At 40.4% G+C, this 12,087-nt stretch overlaps 1 protein-coding gene across 1 annotated transcript in view; it reads left to right on the plus strand.

Annotated features, from left to right (window-relative positions):
* LOC114590332 (maestro heat-like repeat family member 5) overlaps window positions 1-12,087 on the plus strand; it is a 42,567-nt gene that overhangs the window by 20,348 nt on the left and 10,132 nt on the right. The window lies entirely within an intron of this gene.

The raw sequence follows: 12,087 nt of genomic DNA on the forward strand, positions 1-12,087 counted from the left end.
AGAGATCAGGAGATTGTGAAGAAGGCCCAAAAAACGTTGAAGGACTATTTTGAAATAAATCTGAACACTTCGGTGGAAAAGAAAATGATCTGGGACGCGAGTAAAGCTGTTATGAGAGGGTTCCTGATACAACAGAATACTATCAAGAAAAAACTCTGGAATGGTAAAAAGGACAAGATTTTGGAGAAGATAAGGGACGGAGAGAAAAAGTTGAGACTTAATCCAAAATCAAAAGAAGTTTTAAGAGAAATAAAATTCCATCAAGCACAATATGCGAAATTGATAAATCAAGAAGTTGAATGGAAAATTAAACAGATGAAACAAAGATCATTCGAATTGGCAAATAAATGTGGGAAGCTGCTGGCATGGCAGCTGAAAAAGAGACAAAAATTGAACTTTGTTACCAATCTGGAGGTTGAAGGAGAATGTATTCAGAAACCAGAAGAAATCAGAAAGTGTTTCCAGAGATACTTCAAAAAATTGTTTACTCAAGGACCTCAAGCAGAGACCGAGATAAACCAATTTCTAAAAAGTCATGGCCTGCAAAAATTATCTCAAGATAAACAAACAGCCCTGAATTACAAAATAACACAACAGGAAATTGAAAGTGCCATTCAGAATATGCAATTAGGCAAATCCCCAGGCCCAGATGGACTTACCTTCAAATATTATAAGACATTGAAGGAATATCTGGCCCAGCCGCTAATGGAGGTATGTAACCAAATTATGGAAGGGAAGGGAGCACCAGAATCGTGGAAAGAAGCCTTCATCACTTTGATACCAAAATTGGAATCTGAAAAGACCCAACTCAAGAACTACCGTCCCATCTCACTCCTAAACGTGGATTACAAAATTTTTGCTGATATTCTGGCAAGTAGATTTAAAAAAGTTTTAAATGAAGTAATTCATAAAGACCAAGCAGGCTTTCTCCCTGGTAGGCATTTGTCTGACAACACCAGGAATATTATTGATGTTTTGGAGCTACTGCAGACAAATTTGAACACGAAAGCAGTTTTGATTTTTATAGACGCCGAGAAGGCCTTCGATAATATATCTTGGAAATTCATGAAGAAAAATTTGGAAGGGATGGGAGTGGGAAGGGCGTTCCAAAATGGTATTGAAGCAATCTATTCAGAACAAAAAGCTAAACTGATAGTAAACAATGTGGTGACAGAGGAGTTCAAAATCGAAAAAGGGACACGACAGGGGTGCCCCTTATCACCCTTGTTATTTATTTCTGTCCTGGAGGTGTTGCTGAACTTGATTAGGAAGGATCAGCGGGTGGAAGGAATACAGGTCGGAGGAAAACAATATAAACTGAAAGCTTTTGCAGATGATTTGGTTTTAACACTACAGGAGCCAGAACCTAGTACAAAAAGAGCTTTAGAATTAATCTATGAGTTTGGTCGGGTGGCGGGATTCAAGTTGAATAAACAAAAAACTAAGGTTTTGGCAAAAAACTTGACATCTTCAGAAATAGATGGGTTCCAGAAGGAAACGGAATTAAATGTGGTTAAAAAAGTGAAGTACCTGGGGGTCAATCTGACTGGGAAAAATTTGAATTTGTTTAAAGATAATTATGAAAAATGTTGGTCTGAAATCAAAAAGGACTTAGAAACTTGGTCAAGATTGAAACTTTCCTTGTTGGGAAGAATTGCAGCTGTTAAGATGAATGTATTGCCAAGGATGTTGTTTTTGTTCCAAACCCTGCAGATCGTGGACAGAGTGGAATGTTTTGGAAAGTGGCAGAAGGACATCATGAAGTTTGTCTGGCAGGGCAAAAAGCCCCGGATAAAATTTAAAATACTAACAGACGCAAAAGAAAGAGGGGGATTTGCCCTGCCGGACTTAAGGTTATACTATGAAGCTGCATCCTTCTGCTGGATGAAGGATTGGTTCTTGTTAGAAAACACTGATGTCCTAGATCTGGAAGGGTTTAACAACGCTTTTGGGTGGCATGCATATTTGTGGTACGACAAGGTAAAGTTCCATAAATTGTTTAAAAACCATATTGTCAGGAAAGCTTTATTCATTGTCTGGACCAAATACAAGGACTTACTTGAAAATAAGACCCCGAGGTGGTTATCACCAATGGAGGCTAAGGCCACAAAAATACTCAATATGGAGGGTGGCTGGGCAAAATACTGTGAGATAATAGAAAGAGTTGGAGATAATTGGAGGTTGCAGAGTTTTGAAAAATTGAAAGGCAAGGTGCGAGACTGGTTCCACTATGCCCAAATTCAAGAGATTTTTAAAAAGGACAAAAAAATTGGTTTCCAGGTGGAAAAATCGAAATTAGAGACAGAACTACTTGAACCTAAGACGAAAGTGCTTTCAAGAATGTACAACTTGTTGCTCAAATGGAACACTCAAGATGAGATAGTTAAATCAGCCATGATAAAATGGGCACAAGACATTGGGTACAACATTATGTTTGAAGACTGGGAAAGGTTATGGACCACCGGTATGAAATTCACGGCATGTAATGCCTTGAAAGAAAACATTATGAAAATGATATACAGGTGGTACATGACCCCAGTCAAACTTGCAAAGATATATCATCTGTCTGACAATAAATGTTGGAAATGTAAGGAGGCTGAAGGAACATTCTTTCACCTCTGGTGGACATGCCCGAGGGTGAAGGCCTTTTGGGAAATGATTTATAATGAGTTGAAAAAGGTATTTAAGTATACCTTTCACAAGAAACCAGAGGCCTTCCTCCTGGGCATTGTGGGCCAGAGAGTGTCAAAGAAGGATAGAACCTTCTTTTTATATGCAACTACAGCAGCAAGAATCCTTATAGCCAAATATTGGAAGGCACAGGAGCTACCCACGCTGGAAGAGTGGCATACGCAACTGATGGACTATATGGAATTAGCCGAAATGACCGGCAGAATCCGAGACCTGGGAGAAGAGGCAGTGGAAGAGGATTGGAAAAAATTTAAGGACTATCTACAAAAACATTATAAGCTATATGAATGTTGAGAATTTGCTAAGTTTTGGGGAAAACATGCTTCAGTATTGAGATTTGAAAATGGTGGAAATTAAGTTATGACAGTGAAAAGTCTAAATTTTAGAGTATATAATTAGGTGAAAGCACAAATACGCATGAAACAAGGTATCAATTTGCTGTTTATTTTTCTTTATTGTGAAGAATGCAGGGGTGGAAGATGTGGGGAAGTCCAGTAGATTATGAAAAATGATCTGGAAATGTGAATTTTCTTTCTCTTTTTAAACTTTTTCTTTCTTTCTGTAAAATCGCTTTTGCTGTGTTATTGATGAAGTATCGGACCTTGGAAAAAAAGCAATAAAAAATATTATTACAAAAAAAAAATAAGTTCGCAACGGTAACGCTTGCACAGGTTCGCTAGAACCTCTATAATAATTACTCTCGTAATTTCCCCTTTTATTCCCTCTTAAAATACAAGACACGACACAGTCTTTATAAAAGAGTTTACTCACGTTCTGTTCACAACATGATCCCAGAAGGCAGACAGCTTAAAAAGGTAAAATACACTCAGAATCTATTTTGTAGTAAGATAGTCCCGTCCTCTCTTGGCTGAGAGCCAAGAGGGCATCCTTGGATGTTTCCTCATCGAAGGAAGATGGCAGAGAGAGAAAATGGCTGGCTGCCCTGTGCCTTTATCATTTACCTGCACAGGTGAGGCCACACCCACCTCTGGTCACATGCGGAGGAAGTCCGTCCCCAGGAAGTTTACCTGCTTGCTACACTGACATCCCTCCCCATGTTCTAACATGTACACTCTAGGAATGTTGTCATTGACTGCTCCTGTGTTTACATCCCACAACATAGCTGTAAGCACTAACCTGCTTAGCAGACATGCTAACAATCCTACTGTTCAGGATTGGAAAGCTCTGAAGCACATAGGCCGCTATTTGAAACAGACTTTGCACTACAGGCTGAGGTTCACCAGTCAGAAGACTGAAGGTCTTGAAATCTTTGCAGATGCTAGTTATGGAAGTGACACCACGGATGGTACAAGCACTTCTGGAGTATGCTACATGTACAACCACTGTCTGTTTGGTTGTGCAAAAAGCAGATGACAGTAAGCCTAAGTTCCTGTGAAGCAGAACTCAATGCTTTGTCATTTTCACTCATGGATTGTGAATGGTTGATACAACTGTTTCAGGACATCAGAGTTTCTGTGAAATGTCCTATACAAGTGTATCAAGACAATAGATCCTGTTTGGCTTTGCTGAACCCAGAGAGTTGCAAGCAAAGAACCAAGTACTTGCAGATTAAGCTACATCGTGCAAGAGAGTGTATTCAGAAAGGACTCATTCAGGTGTCCTACATGCCAGGAAATGAAATTCCTGCTGATCTGTTGTCTAAGGTTGTTAACAGAGAACAACTTAAGGATTACGTACAGAGGTTGCAATTGGGTTGAACCACAGGTACTACAGGTTACACGGAAAGGGGGAGGATGTTAGGATATTTCCGTTCCACCTTAAACAGGGAGCAGGCTGTTGTTTGAGTCACAGTCTGTGTACTTCTGGCTCACAGGAAGTTTATGTTTTGTATATAGCTTTTGTTTCTCTCTCTGTGCCTGAACACGCAGGCAAGCAGTCATGTTTTTTCTTTGTTCTGACCAATGCTGAATAAAGTTGTAAATAATGCTCTCCTGAGTGCATCTTTTGTTGTGCGAACTCTGCAAAGGGCGTGCACAAGTCCTTGGAATGTGGAAAGCTGTTTCTGAGGCTTGTGTCGCTAATTGACTGATACTGCGTTCCTACGGGAGGTTGATGGATCGTCCAGAGTCGACATGGGGGCATGATGGCCTTTGTCTCCCTGGCAGTATCCCAACAGGGGTGACATCTAAACCAGAATGATAACTGCGATTTCTAACGTAACAAAAGGCATTGAGCGCTTCAGCCCAAAAGACTTTGGGCAGATTAGCATTGTGCAGATAAGTTTTAACCCCTGCCTGCAGGTCACGCTGCACAACTTCAACAAGCCCATTTTGCCAGGGACTTCGGGGGCAAGATAACTCATGAGTAGTCCCCTGCGCTTCCAGGAAATTCTCAAAATCCCCAGAAACAAATTCCCCGCCCCGGTCAGTAAACAGGTTCTTAATTGGTTTGTTAAAATGCGTTTTTACCCAGTCGCAAAAAGCTCTGTACTTCTCAAATGCTTGGGACTTCTCAGCTATTGCATAAGTCCAATAATATCTAGTATACTGGTCTATCAGGGTAAGCCAGTACTTAGAACCTCCTAATGATGGTGGGAGTGGCCCAACTAAATCACAATGTACACGCTCAAATGGCTCAGTTACTTTCCTATCTGAGCACCTACCCTTGAGTGCAACCTTAATGTTATTCTTGCAACAGGATAGACATTGCGTAAAGAATTTACATGGTTTTAAGTTTAGGCCATTAATAATATTCTTTGTCTTAGTTACATCAGCAAAATTCAGATGTCCCAGAATTCTGTGTGCTTCATGGGCACACCCAGAATGTGGCCTTACATTCCTCAACCCCTGGCTTGACTGTGCTGCTCTGCAATTTATAGGCAATTGGGAGTAGGTGCGAAAATACAGTCTATATAAACCATCAGATTCCCGGGCATACAATAGACGTTTGTTCCCATCGAAAAACTCACACATTGACTTTAAGAAACACACAGTTATGCCTTGATGAGCAAAACATCTTACTGACAATAAATTGTCCACTGACGGGCAGTAAATGCAGTTCGCTATCGTAATGTTTAAAGAGTCAAATTTAATAGTACCCCTGCCAAGCGACTGCAAGACTTGTGAATTGGCTAAATGTACATTACGAATTTCCTATTCAAAAGAAATAAACAAGCTTCGATCGTTGCAAATGTGCTCAGATGCTCCTGAGTCCACAATAAAAGATTTCCACTTGGCACCTTTAATTCTTTTACGATCTGTAGTCCGAGCATGAAAAGCTCGCGGCTCGTTTCTGTCTTTATGGTACGGTGTCGGCTTCTGGGCTGACGACCGTGACTGATGAACAGAAACAGACTTGGGAGTACTTTGCTTTCTTTTGGATCTGCAGTCCTTTTGCAAAATGTCCCTGCTTATTGCAGAACCAATAATGCTTTGCAGCTTTAAATGCAGTCGTATCACCACAAGTTTGCATATGGCGTTTCTCATTGTTTCTGGAAATAGGAGTGCTTATGGCACAAGCCTCCCTTCTATCCAACTCGCCCATTAATCTTGCCATTACCCCTTCCACAGTTAATTGTGCTGGTGGAATGGCAGATATCTGGCTAGCTACACCATCAAAGTCCTCATTAAGGGAACAAAGAATGATAAAAACATACTGAATATCAGGTATCTCCATGTCCCTTTGAATTAATTTGCAGCGTATTGCCTCCAGACGTCTCAAGTGTGCTGCCAAATCACCACCAGGCTGCAACTTGGTCTGGTACAGCTGCTTGAAAAACATCAATGCAGACGCTGACTCTTTTCTAATATGCACTGCTGCAGACTGTCCCACATTTCTTTGGCAGTTTTCTTATTTCTTATATAGACTACTTGCTGGTTGCTAACTGCCAAATTAATTATTGCCCTGGCTTTTGCATCTCCTTTCAACCAAGCATTAGTTACAGAGTCAGGAGGGTCATCAGTTACATAGGTCCATACTTCTCTTTTTTTAAAAAGTAATATTTATTAAAGTTTCAAAAGGTACAAAAAACAAAACAAAAAGACAAAGAAAAACACAAAAAATTCCACCTTTAAAATCTCATTTTCAATAACTTCTTTTCACAACTTCCCCTCACCTCCCCTTCTTTTATTCCAGATCCAATTATTTGTTCAACAAGTTTTTATCCCTAATGTCTTAACCTTAATTTGTTAATGTGTTTATTTGTATTAGATTTTAACCCTTAATTCATTATTATATTTAGTTCAGTTTATAAATCAACTTTTAATTTATATACCTTAATCATATGTAAAAAACTTTTTCTAAGGTTGACCCTATTTCCCTTCCACGAATTCCCCATTCTTATAATGATAAACAACATGAAATTTGACACAGCATAAAAAAGATCAGGCCCCCTTTGGATTTCCAAACCCCACCCTTCTCTCCCCGGTTTCAATCCCAAACCATAGTCCATTTAGTCCATCTATTTAGCCTGGTGACCTTATGTCCGAGGCTCTCAAATCTCTCTCAGTCCCTTTCAGCCGGCTTCTTTGAAAGTCCCTTATGATTGACACCCAAACTCGAAGGGGCACTCTCTCTATAATGTCCATGATCCTTCCAGCCAAGCCTACTTGTTTAAAGGTGGAGCTCAAGCTCTGTTTCTTAAATCCAAATATCCCAAAGACTCCAGCTTCCACCTTGGTCGAGCTTGTAGCCATCTTGACAGGCCTCCGGCTCTCGTTTACCTTCTGTGACATTTCGGCCGCCCCTCCTTTCTGCTCCTCCTGTTCAGCAAGTATCTTTTCCTCCTCTTCAGTCTTTGGTTTCTTTTCTTGTCCAGCTGCCTGTGTTTTGAACATCAAGTCCTTTTCCAGCTCAGAAGGTATATTTACTGTTGACCTCGGTTTTGTAGGACTTGTAGACAAAACATGGCCTTGCTCATACATCTTTCGCAGCTTTCCCATGAGAAAGACGACCTCATCCAGATCTGCCAGAATTTTCCGACCTATTTCCATTCTTGTAATATCCGTGAATCCCCTCTAGAGGGATTCTGGTTACTTAGTATTCCTTTCACTTCCAATCCAAAAGTCAAATTTATTTGTATCAATCTTTCTTTACTTTCTTTTTTTTTTATAATAATATTTATTCAAATTTTCAAACATTAACAACATCAAACAAACATTCAACAGAAAAAAACAACAAACAACAACAACAACAACAATTCATATAACAAACATCAAAAACAAGAAAAGACCAAAAAGAAAAAGAAAAAGAAAGTAAAATATAAAAATAACACTAAAAAGATACTTTTTCTTACATTGTAGCTTTCAATACCTTATTTTCTTTGCTTCCACCCACCTTCCCTTCTTGTATTCTTATTTTTAAAAACTAATTCAGCAAATCATCAATTGCCTATATTCAACTTTCCTCCTTCCCATTACGTTCTACTCATCTTAGTCGCAAGAACCCCTTCATTACATTTTCAAAGCCCTTAACACTCATTGATTTTGCAATGTCTTTGTAGATAAATCTTAAACTTCTTCCAGTCCTCTTCCACCTGCTCTTCTCCTTGATCTCGGATTCTGCCGGTCATCTCTGCCAGTTCCATATAGTCTATTACTTGCATCTGCCATTCTTCCAAGGTGGGTAGGTCTTGCGTCTTCCAATGCTTTGCAATGAGTATTCTTGCTGCTGCTGTAGCATACATAAAAAAGGTTCTATCCTTCTTTGGCACCAATTGGCCGACAATGCCCAGGAGAAAGGCCTCTGGTTTCTTCAAGAAGGTATATTTAAATACCTTTTTCAGTTCATTATAGATCATTTCCCAGAATACCTTAATCCTTGGGCACGTCCACCAAAGGTGAAAGAATGTACCTTCAGTCTCTTTACATTTCCAACACTTATTGTCGGGCAAATGATAAATCTTGGCAAGCTTGACTGGTGTCATGTACCACCTATACATCATTTTCATAATATTTTCTCTTAAGGCATTACATGCCGTAAATTTCATGCCGGTGGTCCACAACCGTTCCCAGTCAGCAAACATAATATTATGACCAATGTCTTGTGCCCATTTTATCATAGCCGACTTAACCGTCTCATCCTCAGTGTTCCATTTCAACAGCAAATCATACATTTTCGACAATGTCTTAGCATTGGGTTCTAACAGTTCAGTTTCTAACTTTGACTTTTCCACCTGGAAACCATTTTTCCTGTCCAAATTATAGGCCTCTCTTATCTGCAGGTAATGTAACCAGTCCTGTACCTTGTTCTTGAGTTTCTCATAACTCTGCAATTTCAATCTATCTCCTTCTTGTTCCAAAATTTCCGAATATCTAGGCCATTTAGATTGCATATTAAGCTTTTTCAGAGCTTTAGCCTCCATTGGCGACAGCCACCTAGGGGTCTTATTTTCCAACCAATCTTTATATCTTGTCCAGACATTAAATAATGCTTTCCTGACAATATGGTTTCTAAAACCTTTGTGAGCTTTGACCTTGTCATACCATAAATACGCATGCCACCCAAAAACATTATTAAAACCTTCTAGGTCCAGAATGTCTGTATTCTCTAAAAGTAGCCATTCCTTCAGCCAGCAGAAAGCTGCTGCTTCATAATATAACTTAAAGTCCGGCAGGGCAAACCCCCCTCTGTTCTTAGTATCGGTAAGGATTTTATATTTTATTCTGGGCTTTTTGCCCTGCCAGACAAATCTAGATATTTCCTTTTGCCACTTCTTGAAGCAGTCCATCTTATCAATAATTTGTAAAGTCTGGAACAAAAACAACATTCTTGGCAATACATTCATTTTGATAACTGCAATTCTACCCAGTAAGGAAAGCTTCAGATTTGTCCAAATTTCAAGATCTTTTTTCACTTCTGACCAGCACTTCTCGTAATTGTCTTTAAATAGGTTAACATTGTTAGCAGTCATATTCACCCCTAAGTATTTCACTTTTTTCACCAATAACAAACCCGTTTCTCCCTGAAACCCCTCCTTCTCCATCACTGTCAGATTCTTCTCCAAGACCATAGTTTTTGATTTATTCAGTTTAAAACCTGCCACCTGACCAAATTCTTGTATTATTTCCAAAGCTCTTTTAGTACTAGGGATCGGCTCCTGCAATGTCAAAACTAGGTCATCTGCATATGCCTTCAATTTGTAATGTTTAGCTCCGACCTGAATACCCTTAATTTGTTGGTCCCTTCTAATCATGTTCAGCAACACCTCCAGGACCGAAATAAAAAGCAGAGGGGAAATTGGGCAGCCTTGTCGTGTCCCTTTCTCTATCTTAACTTCTTCTGTAACTGCATTGTTCACTATTAATTTCGCCTTTTGTTCCGAATAAATCGCACCTATACCATTTCCAAACCTTTCTCCCACCCCCATCCCTTGCAGATTTTTCCTCATAAAAGTCCAGGAAATATTGTCAAAGGCTTTCTCCGCATCAATAAAAATCAAAACAGCTTTTGTATTAATGTTAACTTGTAACTTCTCCAGAATATCAATCAAGTTCCTCGTGTTATTTGACATATATCTGCCTGGGAGAAAGCCAGCTTGGTCTTTATGTATCAATTCAACTAAGACCTTCTTCAATCTATTAGCCAAAATGTCAGCAAAAATTTTGTAATCCACATTAAGTAGGGATATGGGGCGGAAGTTCTTGAGTTGTGACTTTTCAGCCTCATTTTTTGGTATAAGCGTGCCAATCTTTCTTTACTTTCAATACCTTGTAACGATATGACCGGCTAAACCAAAACTTTCAGTTTTTTCCGACTTTGACAGCTAATTTGACAGCTGTCAAAATCTTCTGTAAACCCTCAGCAGGCTCCTTTCACGGGTTACTCCCGGTCTCGGGAAAAGTGGCACTTAATCAAAGCAAATAAACTCTTGTCCTCCAGCACAGTAACTTAGACTTTTAAATCCGTGGAAATTAATAACTTTTATCCAATCAGGAAAAAAAACAGCTCTTCTCTCAACCTTAGTTGGCAAATCCTTGCTTTAAACTGTTTACAATGGGGGGGAGACGGACTTCCTTTTTGCACCTCCCCCGCTCGTGCCAGATCCACAAAAAAAGAATAATTTTAGTCCAATTTCCAAAATACTCACGGGTTGTTGTTCTTGATTTTGAGTCCAATTTTTTTAAAGGAAGAAGTCAGCGCTCTCCGACAAATGGCATGCGGCTTCGCTCGGCAGGGGAAGCAGTAGACTCACAGCACCACGCCACTCCCCATCCCCCGTTCCGTAGCCTTTAAAAAGGCTCATTCGCGGGTCGGGAGGGCGCTAATGGTGCCCGCTGAGTCACCATGTCCACGGGCATCTGCGCCTGTGGTTTTTAAGGGTCCCCGTGTCGCCGGCGCGGCAAGACCCGACCCCTGTCGAGCAGATTCCCTCCGGAGCTCGGAGGGAATCCGCCATTAGCCGATTGCGCTAACCCGGAAGTCCATAGGTCCATACTTCTCTAGAGGTCAAAAGCGCCTCCACCCGAAAAGACCATAAACTATAGTTCTCATCTGTTAGCTGTGGGAACACCAGAGCCTTCTCGGCTTCTGGAACCCGGTCAACCATTCTGGAACTCTTCCAGACCCACAGAAACTACACTAACAGGAGAAGGAGTTTTCAAACCTTTCTCAGAGTCCAAAAATATGCAGTCATCCACTCAGCAGCTGGGCCCATAACCAAAGATGTTAGCTATTTGCAGTATAGTAGCACTGCAGAGAGCTTGCTGGGGAGACCATGCATTAAAAAGGGACTAAAAAATAACTTAAACAAGGTTTTAATAACAAAAACAAAAACTCCTTATACACTAAATACATCATCATCATCAACAACAACAACAACAACAACAACAACAACAACAATAATAATATCTTTATTGTCATTGCCCCCTCTCGGGGACAACGAAATTACTTGGCTGCTCCATCCACCCAGGTAGGGCACTCCACACAAAATCAAAACAACTATAAAAACACTAATTAAAACAATACAGTATAATACAGCAAGGAAGATTAGATGACTTTCAAAGTCCAGGCTTCCCATTCAGGGCCGAGATCGCTCTGGAGAAGAAGCTGTTCTTAAGACGGCTCGTTCTTGTCTTCATTGTCCTGTATCTCTGTCCCGACGGCAGGAGCTCGAAGAGACAGTGACCAGGATGCGATGGATCTTTTACTATGTCCAGTGCCTTCCTATGGCACCTTGTGGCATAAATCTGCTCTAAGGTGGAGAGTGGGCAGCCAACAATGCTCTCTGCTGCCTTAACAACTCTGCACAACCCCAACATGTCCCGGGTAGTACAGCTTCCGTACCACACACATAAGCCATAAGTGAGCACACTCTCAATGGCACAGTGATAGAAGGCAAGCAGCAGTTTCTGCGGAAGATGGTTTTTCCTTAGAATTCTCAAAAAGCACAGTCTCTGCTGCGCCTTCTTCACAAGCCCCCTTGTGTTGACACTCCAG

Source organism: Podarcis muralis, chromosome 10 (assembly GCF_964188315.1).
Source record: "Podarcis muralis chromosome 10, rPodMur119.hap1.1, whole genome shotgun sequence".
NCBI lineage: Eukaryota > Metazoa > Chordata > Lepidosauria > Squamata > Lacertidae > Podarcis > Podarcis muralis.